This window comes from Chelonia mydas, chromosome 7, assembly GCF_015237465.2.
Source record: "Chelonia mydas isolate rCheMyd1 chromosome 7, rCheMyd1.pri.v2, whole genome shotgun sequence".
Lineage (NCBI taxonomy): Eukaryota > Metazoa > Chordata > Testudines > Cheloniidae > Chelonia > Chelonia mydas.
The window spans coordinates 46,407,834-46,426,433 of record NC_057853.1 but is presented as its reverse complement, the minus strand read 5'-3'; the positions used below and the strand labels follow the sequence as shown (position 1 = coordinate 46,426,433).

General features: G+C 47.4%; 1 long non-coding RNA gene across 1 annotated transcript; it reads left to right on the top strand.

The window, feature by feature from the left end:
- The first annotated feature begins 648 nt into the window (after window positions 1-648).
- Window positions 649-3,974, top strand: LOC122466588. Its single transcript, XR_006292223.1, has 3 exons — window positions 649-697; window positions 2,783-2,863; window positions 3,717-3,974. It is a non-coding gene; the product is annotated as an uncharacterized LOC122466588 (long non-coding RNA).
- The last annotated feature ends 14,626 nt before the right edge of the window (window positions 3,975-18,600 follow it).

Here is an 18,600-nt window from a genome sequence, read left to right as displayed (position 1 = left end):
AGTCCCAGGGGCAAGGAGGTTGGACCTGGGGGGTCCCAGCCTTCAAAAGGAAGTGCTAGACAGTGGATCTGATCCCCAGAGTGTGCCTAGACACCTCAGCCAGGGGCAGGGCCCAGGGTCTGTGCAGACTCAGGAGGCTTAGAGTGCAGGGGGGCCCAAACATGACAAGTGGGTGAATGTCAGGCCATTGGGAGCTCTACCAGCGTGGTGCGTTTGACACTAGGGTATGGAAACCTTGTCCAGCTGGCAGGGTGGGAGCCGGCAGAGCTCTGTGTGTTGTGAGGCTTGGCCCTGCCCGGCAGGGGAAAAGTACACCTTGCTTCCCCTGAAGGTCCCAGCATACTCGCTGTATGGGTAGGGTGGGGGCAGCTGGCCATGAAGCCTGTGGAGGGAGCATGTGGCACTCTGTGGAGAGAGGGGATCTAGCGTGTGGAGGTCAGTATGACAGCGGGCCTGTCATAAATATAAAGGGAAGGGTAAACCCCTGTAAAATCCCTCCTGGCCAGAGGAAATCTCCTCTCACCTGTAAAGGGTTAAGAAGCTAAAGGTAACCTCGCTGGCACCTGACCAAAATGACCAATGAGGAGACAAGATACTTTCAAAAGCTGGGAGGAGTGAGAGAAACAAAGTGTATGTATGTCTGTCTATATTTTGTCTTTGCCGGAGATAGACCAGGACTGAAGCCTTAGAACTTTTAGTAAGTAATCTAGCGAGGTATGCGTTAGATTATGATTTCTTTAAATGGCTGAGAAAAGAATTGTGCTGAATAGAATAACTATTTCTGTCTGTGTATCTTTTTTGTAACTTAAGGTTTTTTGCCTAGAGGGATTCTCTATGTTTTGAATCTAATTACCCTGTAAGGTATCTACCATCCTGACTTTACAGGGGGGATCTTTTTTTTTATTTCTATTTACTTCTATTTCTATTAAAAGTCTTTTTGTAAGAAAACTGAATGCTTTTTCATTGTTCTCAGATCCAAGGGTTTGGGTCTGTGGTCACCTATGCAAATTGGTGAGGCTTTTTATCCAACATTTCCCTGGAAAGGGGGGGTGCAAGTGTTGGGAGGATTGTTCATTGTTCTTAAGATCCAAGGGTCTGGGTCTGTAGTCACCTAGGCAAATTGGTGAGGCTTTTTACCAAACCTTGTCCAGGAAGTGGGGTGCAAGGTTGTGGGAAGTATTTTGGGGGGAAAGACGTGTCCAAACAGCTCTTCCCCAGTAACCAGTATTTGTTTGGTGGTGGTAGCGGCCAATCCAAGGACAAAAGGGTGGAATATTTTGTACCTTGGGGAAGTTTTGACCTAAGCTGGTAAAGATAAGCTTAGGAGGTTTTGCATGCAGGTCCCCACATCTGTACCCTAGAGTTCAGAGTGGGGGAGGAACCTTGACAGGGTCCCTGGGGTGAGGCAGCACTGGGGGTGGGGGAAGGGCAGGTGCACAGGATAGAGGCTGAGCAGCAGCCTCCAACGGGCGCCTCATATTTCCTGACCTGGGCCTCGCTGCCTGGGAGCAGAGCTCTGTGGAGGAAGGAGGGGCAGTGATAGCATCTTCACATCCCCAGGCTGGCTGTGGGGAGAGGGAAAGGGGTGGGGAGCTGGCGTTCCGGCTGGGAGACCTCTCACTGACTACAGTGACGTCTGTGTGGGTGGTTGTGTGGTATTTAACACTGGGGTAAAGTGAGGGTACCTTCGTTGAGGAAGCCCTGGCTCCAGGAGTTCAGTCTTGAAGAACCAAGAGCCAGAGCATTCCAGCTGATGGAAGGTGCCATGACAGACTGTGTGGTTGGGGGGGTTGTTGTCACCTGGCCCCAGGTCTGTTCAGGACTTTAAAGATCAAAAGTCAGATTCTGATCTCATTTACACCTGTGTATATCTGGCGTTGGTGTACTGAAAGCAGTGGAATAATGCTGGGTTTCCACCAGTGTAAGCTGGATCTTGATCTCAGAAAGAGGCTGGTTTTGTAGTTACAATGTAGGAGTGGGACCCAGGACATCTAGGTTCAATTCCCAGCTCTGCCATTAACATCCCTTGAAAATTTGGGCTAGTTGCTTCATCTCCCTGTCCCTCACTCCCCCAGGTGTAAAATAAGATAATAATCCTTCTGGGTCTATCTTGTCTATTTACATCGTCAACTTTTTGCTATATATATATCTACAGCACCTAGCACAGTGGAATACTGATCTTGCCTGGGGGGGGGGGGGTCTATGTGTTTCTAATAATACAAATAATAATAGTCTGTCCCCAACACCCTGAATTGCACTCAAAGTGCCTTGACGGCCAGACTACGATGCTCTCCTGTCGACCTGCCATGCTTGAAGGAGGATGCTGCACTAATGTTTCCTAGTGGTCTCCAAGGGTGACCCTTATGAGGAGGATAAGCAACATGACCAGTGGGGTTTTAAACATGATGATCCTGTTTCAGTGTAAATGCCCCTAGGAATCAGAGACGAGACGGAGAAAACAAGAAAATCTGTGACACAGGGAGAGGCAGAACTGTCTCCCAACAGGAAGCTTTCCAAAGTCTTCCACTAGGTACCCTGGATCTTTAAAGGGCACCGTCAAGTACTTTTAAAAATAGTTTAACTCCTCATTGTTTGTAAGTCTTTCACAAGCTTGAAAATGCTGTCTCTGCCTACTGATTTCGTTCTTTTTGCTTTCACTGAGCAATCATTATTTCCCATGCTTTTAAATGATGCTGAAATTAGCTTAGTTATTTTTGTTTAACAACAATCTCAATGTATATGGTGCTTTTATCCTGCAAAAACAGCTTTGTTTGTTCTCCAGCAACAGTGGTGATGTCAGCAAAGCTCCCGGAAGAGTGGCTGCTGTTAGTTAATTGCTGGCTACTTTGCAGCCAGCAAAGAGGTGGGTAATGGGGCCAGGTGCTTTTGTAGGTCCTACGGAAATATCCTCTATTGCGTTTCTAGATAGAACTTTCCTCATCATAAGTCAACAACATTACATAGCTAAAATACGAGCTTTAAATCCTTGGCTGTTAAAAGAACACTGTCACTATTTTCATTTTTTCTTCTTCTTAATAACAATTATTAATAATAGTAATATCTGGAAAACTTCCCCCTTCAAGTTTATAGTAGCAACTTCTGATTAAACTGTTTTTGATCAGAGAGATTGTTCCTTGTGATAGGGCCTTCAGTGGCCGGGCAGCCTAGATCATTGGTTAGGGGCTGTAGGGGGACCTGACCCCTCTTACTCCCTCAGGTCCTGGCCCAGAGTCCGGGGTCGCTCAAACCTCTAATCAGGGGAGATGGATCTGTCTCCCAGCCATTGGGGGAGGGGAGGTTGTGTGTTTCAGGACTTCTTGATCTGAGCTGCTCCCTATACAAGTCCTTTAGTTTGGTGCATGGCCCTCCTAGTCCAGTTTCCCCACAGTTGGGGCTTGTCTGCAGGCTCCCCTTGGCAGGGGAAGACTTACTTGCCTCCAGTGGCTGCGTTGGCAGGCAGGTTGCCCGGTCCCTGCCTTTAGGCAGGCACACAGAGAGCTCCTGCCTCTTCCCCAGTCAGCCTCTGGCTGAGCCAGGCTCCCTTCTTTTCCTCCCGCATCCCACCCCCAGCTGAACCCACAGTTGTTCTTTAACCCCTGCTGTGCCTGGCTGCAGTCTCTCTGCTCCTGCACATTCCTCCATTACTCAGGTAGATTGGTTTGTTATTCTAGGTTGTTAAAGACAGCTGGGGTTTGTACATGGATTTGTTTTTGTAGGGTCACTCCGGAACTAGTTTGCTATTGCAGGGTCGTTAAAGTGTATCGTCCACCTCCCCATTCTCACTGATGTCAATGGGAAGAGGCCATGGAAACTGAGGGCACAAGATGGAATTAAATTAAATACTCCATGGAGAAAGGTAGAAGTAAGCCTCTTCCTTCATTTCTGCTGGCAGCAGCTGGCCACGTCACGCATAGCACGAAGGTCAAAGGGAACGGAGATGCCCTGCCCTCATCCAGGAGTCTGTCTCTCCCAGCAGACTGGGGAGTAGGAGGATGGTAACTCCTCAGCCCGGCAGTTACTGAACTCAGACTCAGGAGCCCAGGGGTTAATTCTATCCCCACTGAGGACCCACAGCTACTTTCCTTTGATGGAATCTGCATGCAGATTCTCCAGCAATGGGGAAGGGGGCAGGTTTTTCCCTTCCAGGCTTTCATTATGTTGCAGTTTTCATGATTTTCCAGGGCTGCTGGGTTCATGAAAATTAATGCAATTCTGCCAGACAGTTTCCTTCGCTTCTGATGTGCCCTGATGCATTATGAAACTGTTCAAGGGACTGAAATTTCCCTTCCGCTGAGTGCAGACCATCAGGGCTTGATTCACACTGTTTCAGGAGACTCCTTTCTGACACACCTAGTGCTGTGCTAAGTGACCCAGCTGAATAAATTGGAGGGGCCTTCTTGTGCTCGGGCTCTCTTTCTCAGCTGCCTCTTCCAGTCTTATGACATCAGCTCATTTGCTGGGAAATGTTGTCGGTTCAACAGGCAGATTTTGCAAAATATGTCAATTCTGTAAAATTTCCAAAACATTTATCATCTTTCCTGTTCCTTTAATTCCTGAACAGTGAGAGGGAAACAGATTGTAGACAGGAAACATTTAGCAGGCTGGAATTTTTACAGACATTAAGAATGGGTGTTGGTACTCTTGGTTAGCCGATTCACTAATGTGCATGTTGCAGTCCTGCAAAGTGTCCTACAGGAGGAGGTGCTAGTGAGCTCAAGTTTGGCATGTGGACACTCTCATATTTTGACTTCACCCTACTTCTGGTGTCTATTGATTAGTGTAGAATTGTTTTGTATTTCAGTGCAAGCATTCTGTAGGGCCCTGTTAGTTTGTATCTCTTGGTTATGTAATGTCCATATCTTCTGGCAGGACTGGCACCCACTGAAAGCATAGGATTGATTTCTGAGTAATAATAAAAAAGGAGGAAGTTAATAAGTTCTGAACTGATTCTGATCATGCACATTGGAGAGGCATAAAGATTTCACTAAGAGATGCCAAGTGGACATATCTGAGAGAGGGAGACCAACTCAGGGAAGTCCCAAACCCAGTGTTTACATAGCATCGTTGAATGGAGAATGGGTTCTTTCTCCTGATGGTCATTTTTCTGAAGTCATCAGATGAGATAGGGTACCGTAGTTGCTCCCAATGTGTTTCCAATTGGCTCCCACAATAGCTCTAGAATCTATGGGATTTTTCAAGAATTCAAATGAAACAATAAATTTTCTTATCAGGTATTTTGCTTCAGGTGCCAGTCAGATATCTCCTATTCTAGAGGTTCTCAACCTTTTCCATACAGGGATGCCCCCTTCCCATCTAGCCAGGATCTATTTGGGACGGAAATGGCAGGGTGATTGTGACTCGCTGATACCTTGTCATGTCTGCCAGGTTGAGGATCCCTGTCCTATTCTAAGTACAGAGAAAACTGACTAATTCCAGGTACCACTGTGTGGAAATGGTTGGTGCCAATGTAGCCTTTTTAATAGGAACCATTGCCTTTTTTACTGATGGGATGGGTGAACAGGGGGAAAGCAAGAAGACAAAGACAGTATTGATAGGGTAGCTGGGTAAGTGCCCATTGGGTGCACTAGAATTCTTGCATGGACTGTTTGAACTGATCCATGCATCTAGAGCTTTGGACAGGTGTGTAAATCTAAACAAGTCCATCTAGCAGGACATGGATGGATCATGAGATAAATTCTCAGGCCCTCATGAAGTCACATCCGTAGGCTGTCGCACTGCAGCCTAAACATCAGCATGCTCCAACCACGTTTTATCGTGACAATGAAACATTTGTATCCCAATGTGCCAGTGTACTACCATGATGGCAAATTTGTCCTTCCAGTGCAAGTCTCCTCCCACAACCTTCCTTTCCGCCCGTTTTTATTTCTGCAAGGGAGCTCTCCCTAACCCTACCCCACCCGCAGACAGCACCGGGCTCTCCACTGCTTCACATTTCCTTCTGATGAAGGGCACCTGGCTCTGTGGCCCAAAAGAATCAATGAGGCATTGTTAGGAAATGGTGCAAGGACTCATTCATTTCCAAAACTTTTTTTTTCTCTAGTCACTGTTGTTAATTGGATTGCTGGTAGCCAGCAGGCTTTTGATCTGCTCAGCTGCCCCCACGGCAGGGGAAGGGAGAGAAGAAGAGAGAGGGTTTTAAATGTCATAAATCACACAGAGATGCGTAAGGGTTTATAATGATCAATAAAACAAACAATTATCCTGTCATTTTCCAATACACTGTCACGATGGCTTCAAGCACCAGCAAGAAAGATATAAATAATAACACCATTCGGGGGAAAAAGGAAGAAAGTAGAAGCCTCGTCAGGTGGCTGTAGAATTCAGTGAAATGGGGTTCTGGGGTTGAGGTGTTTCTGCAGTGTTTTTATTAGTTAACCTTCCAGTAGCATCTACAGTTCCCAACTGAGATCAGAGCCCCCGATGTGCAAGGCACTGTACAAATGGTGAGACAGTCCCCTTCCCTGAACAGCTTGCAATCTAAATACTCAAGAATGACAAAGGTTGGCAGGGAAAACAGAGGCACAGAGAGAGGAAATAACTTGCTCAATGTCACCAGGAAGCGCCTTGAATAGAATCCAGGTCTCCTGACTCCTGGTCCACTACCCTAGTGACTAGATCACAGTGCCTACCTGCTGTAATGGTATTATAGGTGGCACAGGTAGTGACACATAATGAAAGTTGCCTCACACTTTCCATTGTACATGCATCCTGTGAGCTGAAGGAGGCAAGGGTTTTTGTGGAACAAACAGTATATGATCATGTAATTAAAGACTGTATCATAATGCACATGCACCAGGGAGGCTAAAACTGAGGTTGCGCGGGCAATCTTAATTCTGGCATTTCTTAACTTTTGAGTGCTTGACGTTGCAACCATAATGCTCTTTTAATGTAGATTTTTTTGGCTGTAGTAGGATGTTTCCAAGGGGCAGAGAGGGTTGCGAGAAATCCTTCAGAGCTGAATTTGCCCCTCTCCTTCCCTCCTCTCCTCTCCTCTCCTCTCCGGAACTGCAAGAATAGGCCATTGGAGGAGACTCCAGTGTTGTTAATCAAGGACTAAACTTAGCATCCATTTGCACTGAACTTACAGCTCCAGCTCAGAATTTCCTTGGGATCAGCTTCAGAGGAAAGAATCCCTGTGTGTCTGTTGGCACACTGCCCCCTGATCCGTCCTTCCCCCCTATTTAAATCAATGGGAAAACTCCTGCCTCCTCCTGCTGGAACAGACTCCGGCCCATCAGCGATACTGGCCCCAGCACAAGGATATGAATGGAAAGAGCTGCCTTCATATGGGCGCCCCTGACTCCGCAGCACTTGGGAAGTGCTGACAAAATCGGCCAAGGGAGGACACTCCTGTGGGGGCAGGGAGCCCCCCCCAAGCCCCGCCAATCCCTCGAGGTCTGTGCAGATCTCAGGGGATCCACTGGAGATAGGAAGCCTGGCGGTTGGATAGCCTGGGCCTCTTCCTCTGCCCCAGCTCCAAGGGACCCCACTTCACCTGCCTGTGGAGGCCCCCCAAGTCCATTCAAGGGGGATTCCCCAGCGGGGCAGAGGCTTCCACAGAAACATTAATGGAGCAGGAGGTGGCTTTACAGCTGGTGGCCAGAGAGCAAGGCAACACACCCCTGCTCCTACACCTGCTGGAGCCAAGGCAGCAGCTTTGTGGTGGCTCTGTTACCATTCTTGCAGCATAGGGGAGGCATCCCTCCCCATCGATCCTTTTAGCCTAAGCTTACCCCTCTCTGTGTGTGGGTACGCAAACCCCACATGGGACAACAAAGAGTTAAGGAGCTGCTCTGGGCTCAGGTAGCTCCGCCTTGCCACACCTGTGGGGCATGCCCAGGCTGGAGGAGGTGTAAAAAGGGGAGCTGAGGAGCTTACCTGTGCGCAGACCAGAGGAAAGGGCAGACTGCAGGTAGGAGCCTCCCTGATGACCCCGGCCTGAAGGCTCCTCTTTGAGGGAAGGGAGGGCCAGATCCTGACGCAGCCTGAGAGGGAGTCATTCCCCCCTTTCTCTTACTGACTCAGTTTATTTGTATTAATTCCCCTTGCTTTTTATTCATAGACTATGCTGGAGGGGGAAGAGACTTGGAATTGACCTGGAGGGCCAGGTCACAGGAAGAGGCAGGCTACTGCAGAGGCAGAGCAGCTGTCAACGGGAGACAACCAGTGGGGAGAGACCTGCCACGCCATGCCCAACCACAAGGAGGTGCTAGCGGTGAGTCAACCCATTCACACCTCTAACGTCGCCTGCGGGTGCCAAGGTAAAATAATCGACAAACAGCCTGCATGCATCCTCACTGTTCCCCTGAGTTCCCTGGAAATGTGCCAGCAAAGTGGTGGGCCTGAGAGGCCAGCAGGGAAAAGGTTAATACAGTCGAAGGCTGGGGAGAAAAAGCACTGAACTTTTCACGGGTATTTATCCGTTTTATTTTTTTAAATGTGAGTGCTTAAATGATATATTTATAACAGCTGGAGGAGCTTTATAGTGCTGTAAACTGCAGCCTTTTACAGCCTTATAACCTGTTTTGGGCGGGTGGGGAGAGGAATGGTGCTATGAAACAAAGATGATGTCACTTTATTAGTGCCTTTGCCATTCATGTGCCAGGTTGCAAGGAAGTGGCATGATATCTGCGATGGACATTTTGGGTGCTTGCCTTTGAAATTTGCAGTGAGAGCCACATGGGCATCTAGTTGGGTGCCCCAGGCTCTTGTCTCCCTGGTTTATCAATGTGGATGTATCTTTTTATATCACAAACTAAACTCACACAAGTGCGTCGTTTGCTTGTTCTCGGATCTGCCGTGACAGCGGAGCAGAAATGCCTTGATGGCTGAGTTTCTCACCGTCAGCTTTGTGCTCATGCTGGCTGCATTGCAGGCTGGCCAGCTTCTAACTCTCCTGAACATGAAAATTCACCGTCTGGACGTTCCCAAATCCCAGGTTGTTTAGAACCACCCCGGCCTTCTGGTGAACAAGGGTTAACATTAGCTCAGCTTCTCCCCTTCTTGACCCTAGATTTGCTGGACTCCTTAGGTCACTGCACTAGCAGCTGCACAAGCTGCTTCCTTCAGGGATCCCTGGCCAAACAGCTCCCCAACTGCTTCCTCCAGCCCTCCTTATAAGGGCCAAGTATCTCCCCTTACCCAGGTGGGCAGCAGGAAATCAGCCACTGGTGCCAGTCACCCCCTGGAAGTCTGGCTCTACACTCAGCCGTCAGACTAGCTTGAGCCCCAAGTGGGGGAGTCTTTCTGTTAATGCCATTCTTATTACAGTAGCACATAAAGGTGCCAGGCATTGTACACATGTGTAGTAAGAGACAACCCCTTCCCCACAGAGCTTTCACTCTAAACAGAGAGTTCAGACAAATGCAGGATTATTATCCTGTCATTACAGATGGGAAACTGAGGCACAGAGAAATTTGCCCAGGGTCACACACAGAGTGTGTAGGAGAGCTGGGAGTTGAACCCAGACCTCCTAAGTCCCAATCCAGTGCTACCCTTCCTCTGCTTGCTGCTTACAGCTGCTAATTTTGCTTTCTTGTTATAAACATAAAGCCCTAAGGTTAATTTTCTCACGGCCTTTGACCAACGTAATACTTTAAAAATACAATTTTATGAAGTTGGACGGTTAGGGGCTTGGCAACAGGCTATAGGGGAGAACTCTTCACTCATAGGTTGCTGGTTTGAATCCAGCCCTGGTTGGTTGTGAGTGAAAGTTGGGGTGATCCATCTATTGATGGATCTCTCTGTTGCCAGAGGGAAGGGTGACCCATAAGGGGAAAGTCCAACAGTGACTGTTTCTTATGCAACACCAGTTCTCCATCTAAGGCTGAACCATTGCCCACTGAAGTCATTGGGAGTATTTCCATTGACTTCAGTGGGCATTGGGTAAGGCTCTGAATGAGCTGTCTGTCTATCTTGGGTATGTATACGGCTCCCATCACCCTAGTTTCTGAGTACCTCACAATCTTAAGTGTGTTTATCCTCAGAACACCCCCACAAGGCAGGGTTGTTGTCCCCCTTGTACAGATGGGGACCTGAGGAGCGGGAAGGCTAAGAGACTTAGGCAAGGTCACACCAGTAATCTGTGGTAGAATAGGGAATTGAACCGAGGTCTCCTAAGCCCTTATGTAGACCCCTAACCATCAGACCAACCTACCTGAGAGCTGCATCTCTGTCCCTTCTAACAGTTCCACCCAGTGCTGGGGAGTGGCTCAGAGGAACACAGCAAGTGATCACAATTCCCCTTGCATTATGGGAGGAAAGGAATGAGGAGCTACAGGTCTGGCTGCCTTGGACATGTTCTCAGAGATGTTTGTAGCAGAGGCCAAGGATTGAAGTGCTGCCCATATTTCCCCAGCTTTGCCTTCTCCATTACCACCATATCCAGACTGTGACACAAACATTTTTTGTTCAGGGAGTGTGGCAAGTGGCACACTTGTGTGTCTTAGGGGTCGGGTAGCTGGCATGACAGCCCCGACTGTCCGCAAGTTGCATTTGCTGTTACTTGGCTGCTGTGGAGACGTCAGTGTTTATGAACCATACATGTCAGGTGATAGACGAATATGACCCATCTGACACATTATGGCATAATTCTGCCTTTGTGCAGTGTAGGTGTGACTTGTTGCATACATTAAGTGGTAATTTCCCCATGACACTGATTTATGACAGCTTGAAAAGTGTTCCAAAGAGCTGTTAACAACTTAAACAGTAAACAAGTCCAGTGCTGGGCCAGACACACACCCCATTGGGACAGCCAGGCCAAGTAGCTTGCAAACTGAAAAAACAGACATTGCGGAAAACTATTCCCACCAATATATTGTGCAAGGAGTTATGTCTAATACCACCTAACGTACTAGAACCAAATCTGCAGCCACAGCTATTAACATGTTGCACACGATGGCCTTGGAGTGACAGTGAGGATCAAGCTCTGGTCTGCTGTTCCAGAAACACAGGTCCCTGCGAACTGAAGTAGAATTCCAATTAGGTGTTCGCAGTATAGAGCCTATGACACACAGTTGAGCAATTTTGATTTTGTCCAGTAGAGGACAGTGTTGTGCACCAGCCAGTAGATTCTGATATCTCTTTCTCTGTAACATTAGTGACTGCTCATCCATTTCCCCTTTTTGGCTTTCTTTTGTATGCTGGGATAAAGCCTTGACTATTTGTGTGTGGTGTGGTTTAATTATTAGATTATGCTGTTTACTTGCAAAGGAAACATTTTGTTCTTGCAGTGATTGCACCTCCTATCAATGTAATCCCCTCAGATCTTGCAAGCTGAAACAGGGTTGGACTGGGTCAAACCCAGGGCTGGAGATCTCTAAGAAAAACCCCAGGCACCAGACAATTGATGCTGATGACACAGTATTAGGTGCTCTAACGAGTGAGTCTGTATGGGGCGGATGCCAAAGCTGCTCACTGTGTATGCTGCATTGGAGTAATGGCTGACTTTCAGATAAGAAGTAAAACAGCAGCTCTAATCCCTATGCTCATTTGGCAAGGGGGTCCTAGCCACATCCCAGTGTGGATACTGATACCCTGTCTGCTTTACTTCCTGCTTCAGTTTCAGTCAGATGCATTGTTCTTTTTTACTGTGTGCCCTAACTTGTGGTGTAGCATTTCTGTGTGCTGCTAAACAGCTGTCATGTTCCACCCCAGAGTAGGCTGCATATCAGAGTTGAGCAAAGTAATTCTTGTGTATATATTGACTTTAAAAAGCTGTAAAAGTCTTTGCGATGTGTCATGGGGTGCACGACTTACCACTTGTCTGGTGCCTCTTGGTCACTCTGGGGATCAGCTCTCAAGGTCTCCCCCGTTCCCAGAGTGACACACCAGCTCCCTCTCAGGTCTGCAGCTCCTCTCTCATTCCAGGAACCGCAGTGTCCTCTTTGTTTCTCCACCCTCCGGCCAGGCCACTCAGCATTTTCCCCCTTCTGGAGTATATCTAGGTCTTTCCTGCAGCAGCCCTAGGCAGTCTTCCCATTTGCTGCCTTAGGTGCCACTTCTTCAGACTGGTAGGGGAATCCAGACCCGCCCTCTACTCCAGGTTTCAATCCAGGGACCCTCAACTCCGCAGTTCTGGGCTTTCCTGAACCAGCCCTCATGCTTGTTCCCTAGACTGCTTCCTACCACACTGGTTCCCCTTCTCTCTCTGGGCATAACAGCTCCAAACCCTCCTCCCTTTTCCCAGGGAGTGACTGCCCTTTCCCAGCAGCAGTCCCTACCTGTTGCCAGCTTCTTGGTTTTAGAGGCCCTGCCTTCTCCTGCACAACTGAACCTGCTTGCAATTAATTCCCTGCTCCTTAGGTCTTCCTCTAGGTGCAGCTTGTGGAGTTAATAGGCCTACCTGGCTACCTTAAACCCTCCAGTTCTGTGTGGGGTAGACATCCCATTACAGGGTGAAAGCACTAACCGAAAGCAAGGTGGTATTATTATAATGGGCCCTTTTCAGAGCCATCATAACGTGTTTCCTGGAGACTGTTATTGGCTTGGATCAGCAGCCTGACAACTGGTGAGAAGGGATGGATTTAAGCTGCCCTACCACACAGAGAACTGCAGAGCATTTGCCATTGCCATGCACAAAATAAATGTACCTTGACTTGTGCTCCTGAGAAACCATCAAGAATTACATGGACCCTGGACTTTCCATATGAAGAGAGTCAAATCGACTAAGGAAAAAAACCTGTTTGAATCTAACAGCTCAGTTGCCTCCATGCAAACTTACATCAAGTTACTAGCTTGGTGTGAAATGCCTCCAAGAGTACCCAAATCAACTGTAGTTTTCCTGATCTCACTCCCAGCCTGCTCCCCCATCATCTCCATGGCACGAAGACCAAAAAAGTGAGCAGAAGCTGTCCTCCCATTAAAGAACATGCTGAAACTTGGTAAAAGTATTGGCCCTATCTAAACACAAAGGGACTGATCCTGTCCTCAGTTTCACTGGAGCAAAGCAGCAATAACTCTACTGTGTTAAAAAGTGTAAAACTGAATGGTACGCTCGGCCCTGAGGTTGATATACAAGCAGAATGGTCACCATCAATAGAGGGTGGCAGGATCCTGCCCTGGACACCTGGAGGAGTTGAATGAAATTGACCTCATTGTTTGCAGTGAAGATCCTGTCAAAGAGGTAACACCCCCCCCCCCCCCAAAGTCAGTAAAAGCATAACATAGAAAAACACACTTGCTTTTAAAGCCAAACTGCAGCAGTTAAAAAATCCCCGCTTCCTGCTGAGATTTGTGAGTCTGTCCCTGTAATGCTATCAAAGAAGCATGGTGCAAGGTCTAATCACCAGGCTGGGAGTCAAGTGCTCTCGATTCTAGTCCCAGATCTGCCAGGCGCAAGGCCTTAGTCAAGTCACTTTGTCTCGCTGTGCCTTAGTTTACCTACCTATAAAAAGAGGATACTGCTGCCCGCCTCAGAGGGGTACGAGCAGGCTCCGTTCATTAATATTTGTAAGGCACATTGAGTGTATCAGATGCAAGACTTGGGAGAAGACAAAAGTATGACTGTTAGTATAAGTCGGGCTCTGTGCTGCATCCACTGAAGTCAATGGGAATGTTGCTATTGAAGACGCATGGCCAGAGCTTTAGGGGATGATGTGTCTGGCAGGTTGTAATCCTCACTGGCGTAAAGAATACCTGGGACACATCCCTGTCAGTCGAGATGAAATGCCCCTTAGAACATACTGCTGGGAAGATGTTATCCCCTTATAGATGTCTTTTATTCTCTGATACTTCCTACAGCACCATGCACTGTTCACTATAGTAAATCTCCTCCATCAGATGAACAGACACAAAACAGAAAGTGATTTATTATTCTGCCCCATTATGCCTGTTTTCAGAGAAACTAATTATTCCACATTGTTGCATTAGATACTTTAAGAAAGATTACATTTTCTTACTTTTGGCTGATAAAAAAAATTAAATCCATCAGTTTTCCTAAACACATTAGCGTAAAGACAGAATTTCTGGTTCTAATTATTAATCAGTCGGATTTGAGGATGCAGAGCATTTGACTTAAGCTCAATATATTCACGAACAATGTCCCAATATCACATTTTGTATGGAAACAATTTTTCACTTTATTCACGGCTTTTGGAGAGGAAACTGAGCTGCAGCTCTCGCTCAAGGTCGTGGGAGCTTAGCGAAGCCTCCTTGGTGTAACAAAGCTTAAACGTTATCTTCAACTTTCCAGACACTATGGGTATTTCTCTCCCTCCTTCCAAGCTCTGTGGTATGGTGGGGACAGGATAAGAGAAAAGGAAATTATCTAGCAGGTGTGGCACCTGGGTGAGAATACTTCTTTGTGAAGGAGGGCGGGGTAGCAGCATGAGGGGCAGAGTTAAGGCTGGTCTTAATCGCTAATTGACAATTTCCTGACTCCTGTATGCACTAGGTTCTGGAGTTGAGCCCTGGTTCAGTAACTCACTTAAGCACATGAATTGTTCTCTTGAAGTCCATGGGACTGCTGGAAGGTGCAAAGTTAGGCGGCATGTGCCTAAACACCTTGCTGAATCTAAGCTTCTGTTGGCAGAAAGGGTGGGTGGTGGTGTGACTCACTTCTCTAAACGGCCGGTCAATTTCCCACAGAGGCAAAGATGAGCTGTCAGGGCATTAGCCAGTTCCCTGCCTCTCATGCTCAGCTGTTCCTTAGGTCACGACCCTACCTGCCACCTGTATCCTGGACTGGCCTGCTCTGCAGTGCACCTGAGCAAGAGGAGAAGAGGGCAGAATGCAGCCCTGAGTGCTTCAGTTCTCCCCTCTCATGTTGCAGTGCGCTTGGTGTGTTGTCAGGGGAATAAATTCTTCCCTGTTGTGGCTGGGGAGCAGTGTTTGGGCTGGGAGGGTTAAGTTTTGATTGTATTTCAGCTCAAGGTGCCTTGCAGTCTCCCTGGGGCTCAGCTTTGCAGGGAGTGAAAAATTCATTGATTGGGAGAATCGGTGTTTTGATGAAAAGCAGAAGCTACTTGAACTTTCTCCCATCCCCAGACTGAATGAACCATGATTGTGTGGGAGGTCTGAGAATGCTCGGTCAGCTCTTGGCAGGCCTGGAGCATTGCCCCTGAAGAACTGAGCCATCCCGAATCAGGGGGGTTAAATCCTCGTTCCAATTTTGGGAAGGTCTTGTCCCTGGAATTGATGTATCTGCTCCACTTCCAGCAAGGGGATTACAAAGTTTCTTTCTGAGGGACTGCTGCAGAGCTGCCTATTCAGCCTGGCTTCAGGCTAGCATCTACCTCAGTTTCCCCTTATTCAGGTTGGATCACCCCGTGAGCCTTCTGGCCTGCTTTGGTTACTGCAATGACGTGGCCCTCCAGGAAAGTTATTACAAAAAAAAGTCCATCCTTTCTGGAGCACCCAAGTCCAAAACGAACCCAAAACCTTCCACCCAAGCTCAAGCTGGGCACAGCTCCTGCTTTCTAACGGGCTGTCTTCTCTGCAAGTTTCAAATGCTCTTCAGCCCATCCCCTGGGTTCATTTCTCAACCCCTTCCCAGGCTCTCCTGTCAGCCCCTCCTGGGCTCCTTTGGGTCACCCCCTGCTGTCTACTGAGCACCAATCCCAGGGCTTCCTAGCTGGAGTCTCTCTTGGTTCTCAACTGGCTTCTGTTTTATGACCAGCCCAAAGGCCTGAGTTAACCAAAAAACAGCCTTTCATGTGACTTGGATCATATTCTCCACCTGGGGAGGGGAGCAGAGTGTGTCACAAGGAACTGATCTGGACTCATCTCCCCTTAAAGAGCTAATCCCCTCTGTGACAAGGCCATTAAATACCTGCTCTGCCCCAAAGGAGCATTTGGGTTGTCAGCTCCCTTCCTGGACTAATGCCTAAGTCTTATTAGAGATGCAGGCCTTTAAAAGAGAACAGCTGGGCTACAAGGGTCCTTGGTTCCAGGGAGCAGCATGATGTCTCTGGCGCCTGCCCATGGGTCCAAGGTCTAAATATACAGGAACTGATTCCAAATGCCCTGAGAAATATTTGGGGGCCGTGGTGGATAATTGGCTGATCTCCCACAATGACTGTGTGTAGCCAAAAGAGCTAATGTGATCCTGGGATGCATAAACAGGGAATCTCGAGTAGGAGCAGAGAGGTTATTGTACCTCTGTGTTTTGAACTGGTGTGACTCATACTGGAATGTGTTCTTTTCTGGTGCCCATAATTCAAGAAAGATGTTGATAAACTGGAGAGGGTTCAGAGAAGAGCAACAAGAATAATTACAGGGGTAGAAAACATGGTTATAGTGATAGACTCAAGGAGCTCAATCTATTTATTTTAACAAAGAGAAGATTGAGTGGTGATTTGATTACAGTCTATATCTACCTGGGGAACAAATATTTAATAATGGACACTCCGGTCTAGCAAAGAAATGTATAGCATGATCCAATGGTTGGAAGATGAAGCTAAAAAAATTGAGACTGGAAATATGGTGTAAATTTTTGACAGTGAGGGTAGTTAGCCATTGGAACAATTTGCCAAGGGACATGGTGGATTCTCCATCACTGACAATTTTTAAAACCAGATTGGATGTTTCTGCTCTAGGAATTATTTTTGGGAAGTTCTCTCACCTATGCAATACAGGAGAGCAGACTAGATGATCGCAGTGGACCCTTCTGGCCTTGGAATCCATGCATTTCATCTTCTGGGTATTCACAAAGCTGTTGTAGCATTGCCTGGAGAATCAGGGGGTATTTGCTGTGAGTTAATCTTTCGAAGGGATCTGGAACAAAGAACAGTTTAAAACCTATAACTGTGTTGGGCCTGCTGTGTGAACTTGCAGTAGGCTAAGCACTAGCCACAGATCCCAATCTTTATAATGGGCTGAACTGAAATCCCAGATCCAAATACACCAAGATTTTCCAAAGTAAGGAGTAATTTTGCCCCAGGAAGACACCATAAGTGAAGCTGACTTTCTGTGGGTGGGTGGTCAGCACCCAAAATTGCTAGTCATTTTGGACAATCTTGGCCTGGAACTCTTGGGCATTCAGACTCTAGATCCAGAGCGGAATTTTATACTGTGAATCCTTTTCAATTGTTGTTCATTTCCATGCGTCTCTGCAGTTGCTGGGCCTGGCTGAAGTATCTTGGCAATGGCTGGTCTCAGGGGTTCTCTGATAATCTCACAAGGGCCAGTTCTAACTCAAGTTCTAGCTCTAACTTTGCAGACCCAAGCGGCTCAGGAAAGCATCCAAGCTTCCATCTGTACAGAGCAGGACCTACCAGTCTCATGAGGTTTCCCCATTTCTAGCTGGACCTTCCATCCTCCACCCTCAGCTATCCTGTACAACCCCACTAAAGTCAGCTGAGTGTAACTGAGGTAGAATTTGGTCTTATGGGTCTATTTTTACTAAGATGTCCATATAATTGCATGAGCAACAGCCAGTTCTGCATCCAGCGGGTCCTCTGAGAGCATCCATACCCTCAATGTGGATGCAGCCAAGGTAATGGCTATCCAGATTAGGCCTTCAAATGGGAAAGAATGTTTGCATACGCAATCAAGGGAGCATTTTTGAACACCAGGCCCTTGGTGGGGTGGCCTCCTTCATCAGCCCCGTAATGGCCTGTACTGAAGTGCAGTGTGTTTGTGTTGTGTCAGCACTCACAGCCATGCTCATTTTTATTATAACAAGAATAAAAAAACAAGCCTCTTGCCTCTTCCCCACTCTCCTCCCCCAAAGCCCTCTGTCAGCATGAGACTCAGGACATCAAGATTAATGGCAGTGTAATGCACATCTATGTCATTTCCATTTTAATTCTAGTCTGCGTTTAGCACAGTAAGTGACGCTTAAATGTAACATATGGAAGCTGACACTTTGTCACCGCTGTCACGGGCAAGGAATTGTGGGAAATATTCTGAGAGCTGGGGCCATGCTCCATCATTGTCTCTTGTAAAATATCATATTGCAGCAGATTGAGTTCCATTGCACGTGCTTCATGCAGCCGCTTTCCATCACTGTTGCCTCTATGTGATTTTTTTTCAGCCTCTTTGATACCAGCCTGCCAGTGGCACTGATCCGTGTGTCACAGGACAGAAAGAATTGGCTACAGCCACATGGCACTGGGGAACAGTTATTTTCTCCCAATTTTGCGCAAAGTGCTTTGCCATTTCTGTCTGCGGGATCTTGGCTCTGCAGAATTATGTTGTGAAATTTCTGGACCCCAGCCCCTTTTTCATATGGAAGCCTCATTCAGTGCTGAGCTGGAGAAGGCTCTTGGGAGATTTGTGTCAAAGTTCTGTTGCCAAAGGTTAAGATAACTTCCCCGCTTCTGCTGACATGCACCCGATTGGCTCCCGATGTGCTAATTTTATCTACCACATCATTTCTAAGGCACCCATCACTGCTCTATGCAGGCATTGGCTTCAGAACTGTGTGGGGCATAACTTCTCTCTGGAGTGTATTTCACTGGTGGAAATCAGGAGCAACTCCAATCATGTAAATAGAGTTGTTCTGATCCAAAATTAGAGGAAATTGGGTCCCTAGGCTGGGACTCCTAAGGGAGTTAGGCACCAAAAGCTCATTGAAGTAAGGATGTGGTGCCCAGCTCCCTTAGGTGCCAGTGAAAATCCCAGCCCTTTTCTCTGTTC